Raw genomic sequence first — 12,982 nt, 5'->3', positions numbered from 1 at the left:
GCTGGAGACCATTTGGCTCCAGGAGATGGGGCAGACCGCTGATGTGGGCGGAGGCTGTGGGTTTATCGCCAGAACGATTCCTTACCAGAACTGCTTCTTACACTGGAGTGAGGGACCTGCATAGAGATCTCGCCCATCCTTTTGTTCGTGTTTTGTATTGCTTCGTGTTCGGAAGAGGGAAAAGAAAAAAAGCAAAAACAGAAATACACCCTCCTCCAGCCCATGCCAGGTGAAAGGTTTTGTTTCTTTTATTTCTGAGGGTAAGGACAAAGAGGGATGGACCTGGGAGAAGCAGACACCCTTAGGGGTTTGCTACTGGGATGTTCAGGCTTTGGAATGGTCTCTTGTACCCACCAGGGGATCTGAGAGCCCTGAATGCCAGAACCCAGGTCCTGCTTATTCTTCCAATCAACTGAGAGTCTTCATGCTGGGGAAGAAAGCCCCCCTTACCTCTCTAGAATAAGGGGAACACCCCTAAAAGGTAGTATTGCTGACCTGGCTGGACAGCAAGCTTTAGATGTATAACCTGAGGCAGACCAGGAATTCAGAGACCGTGAGGCAGCAGAACACAGTGGCATATTGCATGGTGGCTAAGAGGGAACACTAAGGCCTGGTACCCACTCACGCAAGGCGGAGCTCCTGTAGTAGTTTGAATGTGGTTGGCTCCCAAAAGCTCATAGGGAGTGGCACTATTAGAAGATGTGACTTGGGCTGGAGAGATGGCTCTGCTGTTAGGAGCACTGGCTGCTCTTCCAGAGGTCCTGAGTTCAATTCCCAGCAACCACATGGTGGCTCACAACCATCTGTAATGAGATCTGTTGTTCCCTTCTGGCCTGCAGGCATACATGCAAACAGAACACTGTATAAATAATAAATGAATGAATAAATAAATATATATATATTTTTTAAAAAAGATGTGACTTTGTTGGAGTGGGTATGGCCTTGTTGGAGGAAGTGCGTCACTGTGGGGGCAGGCTAGGAGGTTTCCTATGTGCAGGATACTGCCCAGTGTCTCAGTTGACTTCCTGTAGCCTGCAAGATGTAGGACTCTCAGCTACTACTGAAGCACCCCGTCTGCTTGCACACAGTCCCTGCCATGACGATAATGAACGGAACCTCTGAAACTATAAGCAACCCACTGCAATTAAATGTGTTCTTTATAAGAGTTGCCGTGGTCATGGTGTCTCTCAACACAACAATAGAAACCCTGACTAAGACAGCTCCACTCCTATGTCTTTTTAGTTTCGGCTTTCTCAGCTGCAAAGAGCACCTGCCGTTTAACGAGGACCCAGAGAACTGCCCAGTGTAGCTCTTCAGGCTCACACACAGGCCTGTAGAAAATGAGCAATGAACTTCTCCACCTGGACCTGGGCTGAAGCATGGGACCCTGGAAGGTGAGGGCTTTGTTGGTAGGCTGGGCTCCAGGCTATGTGCCACCCCATACCTCCCCAGAAATGGCAAGAAACAGCGACTCTTACACTTTGGTGGCTTCAGGATTTCAGATGGGACCCGTGGACTCTTGGGACCTGAGAGGTGTTAACAAATCCCAGAGGGAAAAACCCACTGTCCAGGGTTGTGTTGGAATCCTCAGGTCTGCCTCCTCAATTTCTCTGCAGTTTGGCTTCCTTGTTTGTAAGACAGGAACGCTAGCACTGACCCCATGGACTGAGGCAAGAGAAGAATAAATGAGAGGACCGAGGGCCTTGTTTACACTGCTCATCGCTACATCCCTGGTGCTTAGTCGGCCTCCAGTAAATGTTTGTTGAACAAACCATGCTAGCAAAGTACACATTTGAGTAGCAGGCACAGAATCCACAGTGGGCAGTCGCGCGATGTCAACTCCCACTCTTCTGCCTGGAACTGTGTGCGCATTGTCCCCAGGGTGTGGTTATAGACTGGGCTGTCCCACACACTCAAGAAGATAGGGTCACCGCCCAGCCCTGGTCCAGCTTCACAGAGAGGGACATCCCTTCTGTGTGTTCACGCGCTGCTCTCTGAAGCTGCCTGGCCAGGAGCCTCCATTGTCTGTCCTGAGGAATGCTAAGATGCCCCGTGAAAGGAAGTAGGATTTCTGGGCACCTGAGAGGTCACCCACCTCGGCCCTGCCCTGCTTTGTATTGTCCTTCTAGCCCAGGACAGCGTTTGGTTCCTGCCTCCTGGCTCCTTTCAGCGCCAGCGTGCCTGGCCGCACCCACTTTCCGTCTCCCCCTCTGGCTGGGGACCACAGTTCTCTTTGTGCATCTGTTTCTCCGCTTCCCTTTACACCCACGCCATCTCTCATAAGGCCCAGTTGCTGATTTGGAAATGCTCAGGCCCACTCCTGACTCCGGCTGGCCACTCTGTGGTGTCAGAGCGATGGTCAGATGTCTGCCACTCACTCCACACTGGCTGCTTCAGAAATAGCTCCAAGCCCACTGCCAGCAGAAGTCATCTGCAGCATTTGTTCAATGAGTGCTTCCCACGGGTGAGGTCAGGCAGTGAGGAACTGTGGGTCACTGGAAGCACAGAGCCCAGGCTTGGACTCTTGCTCTTGGGTTACTGTTTGCATGGGGTAACCAACCAACCACCCCTGAGAAACTGAGTCCTGTCTGCAAGACTGAAGCCTGTCCTAGCTATTTCTGTGCAGGAGCCACTCCTGCCTGGGAAGGGATGGGCTGTAGAAGTCTCTTGCAGATCAAGGGTACGAGGGGGGCCGGGCCAGTGAAGCCAATTGGAGGAGGTCGCCTAGGAGCACAGCATTTGCGGGGTACCTATTGCACGTGGGGGGGACAAAGCAGGCTGGCCGCGCTCATTCCTGTTGTGCCGGCTCTCCCCTAGTTTGGCAAGGATAGTATGATTTGGTTTATCTTAACTGTGAAACTGATTTGACTGAGAAATACCTAGGAGGTTAATGTAGCACCGTTGCTGCGATCAAATGCCTTAACCATAGACCACACGAGGAGAAAAGGTCGATTTCATCTCGCAGTTCCAGAAAACAGCTCAACATGATGGGAAATCAGGGCAGAGACCTGAGACAGGAATGGAAGCAGAGACAACAGAAGAGCCCTGCTTCTTGGCTTGCTCCCCCTGGCTGGCTCACTCTCTTTGTTAAACAACCCCAGGCTTGCCTAGGAACAACAGTGCCTCCCACAGTGGGCTGGGACCTTTTCTCAGACATGGTCATAGGCCGATCTGATCTGGGAATTCTTCCGTAGAGGTTTCTTCTTCCCAGGTGATGACTGATCGGTGGATCGTGCATGCCTGTGAGAGAATGGGTACAGTCATCTTATGTTGCTTACATGTGGAGGTGAGAGAATAATTTCTGGGGAGTCGGTGTGCTCCTTCCACTTTGTTTTGAGGCAGGGTCCCTTGTTTCTGCCCTGTACTGTGCACAGGATTACAGGTGTGTGTCACCACATCGGGCTTTGTATAAGGGCTCCAGGGAACTGAACTCAGGTTACTGCGTTTTTCTGTGGCAAGCCCTTTTACCCACTGGCCCCAGTTATCTCTGGCCAGGTGGTGCATGCTTCATCCCTTTAATGCCAGCACTCAGGAGACAGGGGCAGGGGCAGGGGCAGGAGAATCTCTAAGTGCAAGGCCAGCCTAGTCTACAGAGCAAGTTCCAGGACAGCCAGGGGCTACACAGTGAAATCCTGTCTCAAAAAAAAAAAAAGCGGGGGGAGTGCAGGGGAGAAGTGTGAAAAAGGATAGGACACCTGTTTCACGTATTTTGGGTTATACAGCAGCAAAATATAGGCAGGTCTGGGGTTCCAAAGCCAGTGCTCTGAACCATTGAGATGCCTTGCTCAGGATGAAGCTTTAGAAAGACAGGAGGTTAAAAGCTGTGGCCCCAAAGTAAAGGCTACCTAGGGTCTCCCTGAGGATGGCACTCGGGAGACAGACTGTGATACTTGTCTCCCTATCTGAGGCAGTAGAGGCAGCAAACAGCTCAAGGCCAGTTCAGCCTTCCTCACCTGTGTTCCCACTGTCCATCACAGGGGCTGCTCAGGCAAACCAGCCTCAGGGGTACCTGGCCTGGCTGGGGGGAACCCCAGGGGTCTAGACAGTCAACCACTCCTAGTGGAGACAGACAGCCTTGTATTCTCTCTCTCTCTCTCTCTCTCTCTCTCTCTCTCTCTCTCTCTCTCACACACACACACACACACACACACACACACACTGTAAGGCAGAAGTCCTGGGGTGGAGGAGGACTTTGCAGGGTTGGAGGGAAGCTCCATGGCAGATCAGATAGTAAGTGCAACCTCTGCTAAGATTGAGCAAGAACAGGCCTGGGTTCCCGCTCACTCTTAACCCGTCCAAAGAGCTTGAGGGGGAGGGGGTGAGCCAGGCACAGAGGGCTAATAGGCTGACTGGAGGAGGCCTGACCTACAAGGAGACACAGCCAGTAGGGTGGGGGAGGAGCAGACAACAGGAAGAAGGCTGGCCAGACATTTGGAGCCAGGGCTTGAGGGCCTGGTTGCAGCTGTGGCGAGCAGCAAGCATGTCCAGTTGGAGGGCATCAGTGTCTAGACGGGTGGCTGGAGTCCAGTGACAGGACTCTGGCAGCGGGCAGTCGGGTCCCGCATGCCCCGAATCCGAATCCGTGGCATTGAAGACCTTGCAGATGGGAGTCCAAAGGGCTGCTATTGTGGGGGCGGGAGGCCAGGCACAATGCTATCTCAGGCACAGCATGAGACCTAGGCACACATACTTGCCATGATGGCTTTTATCTATTCAATATGTCCCTGTCTGTTGGGGCCTGCCTGCTGAGGAGGGCAATCCAAAGCCAGGATGGTAGCAGTGATACAGTGCCATGTAGATGCTATAGACCATGGCTGAGGCTGGTAAGGAGAGTGCCTGCCCCTAAGCCCTACGGCCTCCAGGAAGAAAAGGGTTAAAGCTGGTGCTTTGGACCAGTGCCAGAGCTATCTGTCAGGGACTATGTTGAAAGAGGAGTCTCTACCTTTATTAGAATGCCTAAGTGGAGGATTAGGGGGATGATGGGTTAGAGAAGGGTTGCCTTGCAGGCATGAAAGCTTGAGTCTGATCCCCCAGATTCATGGGAAATAGACCTGGCCTGGTGGCACATGTGAGCCAGAGCTGAAAAGGAGGAAGCAGTAGTTAGATTTCTTGGGTTCACTGGTCAGCCCCCCTCTTCTACTTGGAGACAGAACTCTAGGCCAGTGAGAGACTGTTTTCAAAATGAAACAATTTCACTAAAACCAAATTCCAAACAAATAAACAGAGGCCCCAAACAAATGAACTCAAGGTGGTTGGCATCTGAGAAAAGACAGGCAAAGGGTGCCTTCTGGCCTTCTCTCTCTCTCTCTCTCTCTCTCTCTCTCTCTCTCTCTCTCTCTCTCTCACACACACACACACACACACACACACACACACACACGTAACCAGAACAATTCCTAGAGAAACAGGGCTCAGATGAAATTTCTATGGTTTTTACCTTAGAAATCACTCGTTCTGCTATTAGTGGAGTGTGAGCGCCCAGGCGGGAGTCCCCCGACAGTTGAGCAATGTGAAATCTTAGACTGATTCTGGCCAGAAATGAGCCCTTTCTCTTGGTCAAAAGGTCGAGGTAATAACCCCTCCGAATCTCTTAAAGGACCTGGAAAGGAGAGGAAGGCAGAACCATTGCTTAATGAGTACAGAGTTTCTGTGGGGACCATGAAACCGCTTTGGAAATGGTGGTGCTGGTTGCACAACATTAGGGTTGCAGAGGAATGCCAGCAAATTAGTAACAAAAGGGCAAAACAGCAAAGATATGTCTTCTAACCGCCTCCCTTTGGTGGCTATGCTATATACACTGTACTTTATATAATGAAACAAGGAGACTGAGATTGTAGCCAGTTGCCTAGCAGGCATGAAGAAGCCTCGGGTTCGAGTCCTAGCTCCCTATAAACTGGGCATAATGACTTCTGCCTCTGATTCCAACACTCAGGACTTTGAGTTGGGAGGATCAGAATTTCAAGGTCAACCGTGGCTACATTAAAAGTTTGGGACTGGATTGGCCTGTAAGAGATTCTGGAGTGAGAGAGGGGGCAGGGAGAGAGAAGGAGAATTGCCAAGGTCGTGAGACACGGGGAAGGACTGAGAATGGGGTGTGAGCCGATCACTAAGTACCAAGTGGAAACAGAGTTGGAGCCGAGCGGGGAAGGAGCATGGAGCGCGCAGCCTGCAGCTGAGGCGACAATGTCACTCTAGCGCTGATCTCTCGCTTTGCCAAATGTGCCTGGTTATGTAAGATATTCGCATTAGCAGAAGGTGGGTGAAGGATACCCGGGAACTCTCTGTGTTCTTTCCAACTTCTATGCAAATCAGAGACAAAGGGGAGCTCGGCTTGCCAAGGAGAGCTGGGGACGGCCTGAGCATGTGTCTCTCTGCTCTGCCCAGGACTGGTCTCAGTCTCTGGTGAGATTTGACCCAGTCCCTGCTGGAAAGACAAAAGCTTGGCAAGGTGGGGTATTGGAGCATGGGTTGGGGATAGGGTAGCAGAGCCGGGGAGCTCTGTGTAAGTCTGTGTTGCTCTCCTTTCGTTCAGAGGATCCCTGTTCTCCAAATCAGAGTCCCCATCATTCCTGTGATGTGAAGTATACCAAGAGGCCAAAGCTGTGATCTAGCTGGGCCTCTCACACAGCCACAACACACTGAACACATAGGACTGGTAGCCCTGTTGCTACCTAGACTGCCTGGGGTCCATGTGCCAGGGCCCTGCTGTTGCTAAGAAATGATCCCAAGTGCCTCAAAAATTCCTGCAGACTCATCGCTGGGTGACTGGGGTTCTGAAGGTGGCCTCCACCCATCTGGAGGCCTGCTGCATGGCTGCTCTCTGTTCACGCCCTTCATGCCCACCAGCCTGCCCAGCTGCATGAGCCCCAACATGCCAGTCTTTGCCCAGGCCTTTGCATACGCCCACTGATTCTTGACCCGGATCCGATCTCTGCACTTACAGCCGAGAGGGAGGCTATCCTAGTTCAAGGTTTCCTGGGGATGGCTTCAGACACCTCCAGAGCACAGTCACCAGCTTGCCAATGTGGCCAGTCTGCAATGGTCAGCCTGTGTTGAGGGAGGTGGAGCATAAAGTCACTCCCAAGAGGCTGGGGATTAGGTGGAATCAAACAGTACCCCCCCTCCCTTATCACAGTGCCTCTCCTTGTTTCTTAGCCATCTGGACTTCCATTTCTTCTGTGCTTCTACTCAGGGTGGGCACAGAGGTGAGCATCTGAGATGTGTTTTCTCAGCTCAAACTGGTCATGCAACCGACACAGACCTCAGCTCTTCAGGTAGCTGCGGTCAGAGGCCTCTACAGTGGAAACCACAGGAAGGAGGAACAAGGGAAGCGAGCATTTAGTGAGCATTGATTGCCTGGCAGGCTGATGGACAGGTAGTTGGCTCCTGAGTCTAATACTCTGTTGTTTTTAGACAGAGTGTCATTTTGCAACCTGGTATGCCTTTGAATGCCTGATCCTCCTGCCTCAGCCTCCTGAGTGCTGGAATTGTGAAAAGGAGGTACCACCATGCCTGGATCCTTAAATATCCTCAAATCTCACCAGCAGTCGCAAGGTGGTCCCAGCCCTCCTACACCCCCCAAGTCAAGAGACTGGGCTGGGAACTGATAAGGAATGAACTGCCCAAATGCATCAGGGAGTCAAACACATGTGGCGTGGGCCTCAGATTCTCCGTTCTTTTCTCTGTGCTGGAACATGGGAGGCATGTGATGAATCTAACCCTCCAGGCTGGGTCACTGTCCTTGCTGAGGGACATTCTGAGCTTCAAGAAGGGCGGGTGACAGGACTGAAGGCACAGTTGATGGTGTCATGCGAAGGCTATGGCCACTGGGGCAGGGCTTGGCCCAGGAGAAGGCAAAGCAGAACATCATGCTTGGAACTGTGGAGACACAACCATGTGTTTTCCAATGTTCTTACACTCTATAAGGTGGGTCCCTTGCTTGCTGCATAGTCTTTGGGGATCATATGTGTCCACAACCACGGGGTATCCTCTTCCCAATGCTCTTACACTCTACTACATGGGTTCCTTGCTTGCTGTATAGTTCTTGGAGAGATCCTATGTGTGCTAGAAGAGGCCTGAAGATACACTTTTCTTTGCCTCCTGTATCTACCCATCCTTTTAGGCCCTATTGTAATCAGTTCCTAAACCGTCACACCTCCAAGACTCTCCCTAGGCTCAGCCTTCCTCCACACCATGACCATTTCTTTTTTTCTTTTTTGATTTCTCTGTAGCCTTGGAGTCTGTCCTGGAACTAGCTCTTGTAGACCAGGCTGGCCTCGAACTCACAGAGATCCTTCTGCCTCTGCCTCCTGAGTGCTGGGATTAAAGGCGTGTGCCACCACTGCCTGTCTTCATGACCATTTCTTACCTCGAGGCAGCAGCACCCAGTAGCCTTAGGAGCTAGTCCCTTCTGTCAGATGGAATGCCTGCTCTGCTGCCATCATTGGCTCTACCACAAGCTCCTAGAGAGCCCCATGGTCTTCACGTTCTTTGGTCCCCACCATGATTGGCATATATGGGCTCTGAATTCGAGACAGAATAAGCAGCAGGGGTGAGGGTATGCTTTCATGAGAGTCCTGAACCTAGACAAACGAGAATCATGTAGGTAGTCCCAGCTAGAGTCCAGGCAGCAGAGGACACCCCTGCTCTCTGTGATCTGTGATCTAGGTCTGTGAGAGGCTCATCTCCAGGGTCCATGCACTGCACACCTCTGGGTGCATCCTCTGTTCTGAGCAGCAGTCTCCAAGGCCAGAGAGGAGGGTATGCCCAGAACACTCTGTGACTGGAAGCGATGGGTGCTGGGTATGATTGCACAAAAATGACCAGTGTGTCTCTAGTAAAACACAGAGTAACCAAAAAAGCCCAACTCCCCCATTGACCTCAGGAATCCTAGGAATCAGCTGACCAGCTTGCCCTTGGGAACAGCCTTCTCCCAGTGCACAGTGGGGAGGGGGGTGGTGGAGTATTTCAACTGAAGCAATCTCATGCTAGCTTCCAGGGGAAGCAAGCAAGGTCTTCTCCAGGCTGGGGGCAACCTCCAGGGTCTCTGGTTAGTGTGGAAGTTGAAATCACAGACATCTCCCACGTGAAGTTCCCTTCTGCTCCGGAGTCCTTCCCTGGAGTGCTGGTCTCTAACTACACACCGTTCCCATCTCAAGCAACTTTACTGTCCTTCCTCTGATGGTGTCTTCCTGCAGCCCCAGCCCTAATTTCTTGTCTTAGTTTTCGGAGAGGCCTGGCCAGAGCGCTGCTACTATTGCGTATTCATTAGGTACGGGTTCAGGGTGAGGAGGACCTAGGGCCTGTAAGATTGGTACAGAGCCAGGTATGCAGTAGCTATAACTATGGACAGGAATGTGGGCCAAAGGCCTAAGCAAGGGGGTAAAGGACTACATAATGGTGAAAGACAGGCCTGGCAGGTTTTCTGGAAGAAAGGGCCTTTGACACTAGAAGGGTGGTTAAGACAGCTGAGGTTGTCACTCAGCAACACTTGTCCAGCACGAGGGAGGCTCTACTCACACCCACAGCATTGGAAGAGGAGCCAGGCTAGGCAATGTCCTTGGGTGGAGAACTGGCTATTGAGATGGGTGGGTGAATCCAAAACCGACTTGAAAATAGCCCAGTTCCTTGGAAGATAATGAGGCCAGTGAGGCTGTCGTATAATGGTGCATGTGAAAGTGCCCAGCCCCCTGTGGGACCCAGCACGGCGCTCAAGTCATACTTGCCTGTGACTGAGTCTAGAGACATACCGGCATACAGTTTTAGAGGACCCAGTTTCATTGATTTTTTTGAGCACCTGTGAAGACAGGGACTTGTGCACCTGGCGGAAGCTTGCAAGCATCGCCCTGGGAAGAGATGGACATCATGACATGCCTTCTTCTCCAGTGGGCAACTAGGTCTGCCTTGTGCACGGCATGGGAGAGATCACTAGCCAAGTCTAGAGAGCTCCAGGCAAACCCCTGTCCATAGTGGAGACTGTGCCCAAGGCTGTAACCAAGTCTAGAGAGCTCCAGGCAAACCCCTGTCCATAGTGGAGACTGTGCCCAAGGCTGTAACCAAGTCTAGAGAGCTCCAGGCAAACCCCTGTCCATAGTGGAGACTGTGCCCAAGGCTGTAACCAAGTCTAGAGAGCTCCCAGGCAAACCCCTGTCCATAGTGGAGACTGTGCCCAAGGCTGTAACCAAGTCTAGAGAGCTCCAGGCAAACCCCTGTCCATAGTGGAGACTGTGCTCAAGGTTTCCTTCTTTGGGACCCTCCATTGTCTCCTCTAGTCTTCCTGACAAGGATTCCCCTCAGACCTCACAGAAGGCTCCACCGAGCCCACATGGGCACCAGAAGGAATGATTTACCCTGGTTACATGCACATCTGTTTATTCTTTTCTTGGAGTTAATTGCTCAACCAGGGCCTCCTGCCACAAGCCAGAGACATCAAAGTGTCCTGGGACTCTCGCTCCTGCATGTGCAGTCCTTTCGCCATTCCGGGAACTAGGCCAACCAGGGCTCAGCTCTGGTTCACAAGTACCTTCCACGCAGAAGAGCACTCCGAGGTCGCCTAGTCTGCTTCCTGCTGCTGTGATAATCATCAAGACCAAAAACAACCTGGGGAGAAACGGGATCATTTTGTTTTACAACTTGCAATCCATCATGAAAAGACATCTGGACAGAAACTCAAGGCAGGAATCCAGAGGCAGGAACTGGAGCAGAGATCGTGGAGGAAGGCTGCACACTGGCTTGCTCCCTACAGCTTGCTCAGCTTGCTTTTTAATACAACCCAGGATCACCTGCCCGAGGGTGGCACCACCCATAGTGGGGTGGCCCTCTCTACATCAATTGTTAAATGAGAAAGAAATTGTTGCATACAGACCGTTGCTATGGAGGTTAATTGAGGTTCCTTCAAGATTTGCTAACCAGTCTGGCCTCAAACTCACTATTCTCCTATCTTAGCTTCCTGGATGCTGGAATTATAGGTGTGGAGCACATACCCTAATAGCAAATATTTGTCAAAGGAAAAACAAAACAAACAAACACATATGAACTGGAATTGGAAAAAACGTACCACTGTGGAGGTGGATGGGAGCTCCGTAGAAAGGGCCAGGGAAGCGTCGCACAGTAGGCCACAGGCTTGAGGCCAGACAAAGCTTGTGAGCCCAGTGACTGAGCCTAGCAGAGGGGAGCATTCATCATCAACAAGAGGCAGGGCTGGGGAGGAGTTAGAGAGGGGACCCTGGCCAGGCGGTGGTGGTATACGCCTTTAATCCTAGCACTGGGGAGGCAGAGGCAGGTGGATCTCTGTGAGTTCGAGGCCAGCCTAGTCTACAAGAGCTAGTTCCAGGACAGGCTCCAAAGTGTGTGTGTGTGTGTGTGTGTGTGTGTGTGTGTGTGTGTGTGTGAGAGAGAGAGAGAGAGAGAGAGAGAGAGAGAGAGAGAGAGAGAGAAACCCTGAGCCAGAGGGAGCCCACATGAGGAGGACCGGTGAGGAAGCCTGAACCTTTGGCCCTCAGTGACTGGTGAGCAGGAGAAGAGGGGCTGTTATCTACTTACGGCCTGTATGAGAAAGCGCTGTCACTGTCAGGATACTTCAGTCATGCAAGGCCACGTGGGCCCTGAGAGGGCACTGAGTCAGCAGCTCTTTGCAGCTCCACAGGAAATGGTTAGTTAGTCTCTGGGTCTGGATGCAGGCAGAGATTCAAGTGCCCATGCAGGCATTTAATATGGTTCCGCGCTGTGCTGCCGGCAACTAGTTCGGGGTCGCGCACCTCTCCGACCTGTCTTCACTCTATCCCCAGGAGAGCAAGTTTCACAGAGGCACAGTGTGTAGTGGGTACTGACAGCCCTGCTAGCCCTGGGTAGGTGGCTGATGACATAGGGAAAGGAGGAGACGAAACCTGGTAGTGGACTTTCCGGGGAAGGGAACTCTGAACCGTTAACACAGGCCCACAATTTGCATGCGTATATTTACCAGTGTCTGAGACAGTCCAGCACAGCTAAGCTTCTTTCTCCTTGCCAACGCTACTTTGCCAAAGCCACTGGCTTGCCGAGACACCTTTCACATGGCCAGACCTCAGTCCCGCTTCTGTTCGCTTCTTCCAACCCTAATGTGTCTAACACTGCACTCAAAGCACCTTCCCTGTGCACGTCCTGGGCACAGACATCCTCCAGACACTGTCTAGCTCTTGAAGAGTCAGGTCTGACACAAAGGCCAGGTGGCCACGCCTTCCAGGTGGCATCGTTGGCCTGACTCTGTCAAGGACAAAGATACATTCATGCCCGGGCAGAGAGACTGGCATGCTCATGTTCAAGCTCTATAAAATCTGTTTTGAAATTTGTGTCCAGTGTGAAAAAGCTAAGTTGAACTCTGCCTTTTCTTTCCTTTTTATTTACTAATTGACACTGGGTTTTAAAGCCGGGGCTTTGTGCATTCAAGGCAAAGGTCTATCACTAAATTATTACCTTAGTCCCCTTGAGACTCATGCTTGCAGGTGCTGAGAGCGCCCGCCCCTGACTCAGCGACCTCTGAGAGGATCCCTTAAGTCTAGGAGCAGAGGAATAGACAATGTGGCCTGCTCAGGACTCTGAAGCCTGGTTTCATCAGTAGCCCTAATGGGGTCTGTGTTGGGCACGATGTCAAGGAGGACATGGGGAGAGATCACATGGGAGGTGAGGGCAGGCAGCCCCATGCTGTTCCTAGGTCCTTGGTGAAATGGGGCCTCATCTCACAAGGCCAGAGAAGATCAGTCACTGAGTGGGGTTCTTGCTTGTGCTGTGGCAGGCCGCTAGAAGAAGCATCTAATACAGAGATAATGCGGAAGTGGAGAAGATCTTCTAGAACAGTGGTTCTTAACCTTCCTTATGCCGAGACCTGTTAATACAGTTCCTCATGCTGTGGTGACCCTCCAAGCATGAAATTAATTCTTGTTCCTCCATAATTGTAATTTTGCTACTGTTAGGAGTCGTAATGTAAATATCTGCTAGGCAGGATATC

The 12,982-nt window shown here is 51.7% G+C and overlaps 1 long non-coding RNA gene across 3 annotated transcripts; it reads right to left on the bottom strand.

Annotated features, from left to right (window-relative positions):
- Positions 1-271: 271 nt before the first annotated feature.
- Positions 272-12,118, bottom strand: LOC126501372 (uncharacterized). 3 transcript variants are annotated; one of them, XR_007591657.1, is made up of 6 exons: positions 11,542-12,118; positions 11,057-11,160; positions 10,350-10,599; positions 6,942-7,047; positions 5,438-5,599; positions 272-3,240 (listed from the first exon to the last, which is right to left on the bottom strand). It is a non-coding gene; the product is annotated as an uncharacterized lncRNA (long non-coding RNA). The 3 variants fall into 3 exon arrangements; XR_007591656.1 differs by lacking the exon at positions 11,057-11,160 and having other exon boundaries at positions 11,542-12,114; XR_007591658.1 differs by lacking the exons at positions 6,942-7,047; positions 11,057-11,160 and having other exon boundaries at positions 11,542-12,109.
- Positions 12,119-12,982: the final 864 nt, after the last annotated feature.

This window comes from Alexandromys fortis, unplaced genomic scaffold (genome assembly GCF_014885135.2).
Source record: "Alexandromys fortis isolate MF-2015 unplaced genomic scaffold, M_Fortis_MF-2015_v1.1 scaffold_30, whole genome shotgun sequence".
In the NCBI taxonomy this organism is placed as follows: Eukaryota; Metazoa; Chordata; class Mammalia; order Rodentia; family Cricetidae; genus Alexandromys; species Alexandromys fortis.
This window is presented reverse-complemented; position numbering and strand designations above follow the sequence as displayed.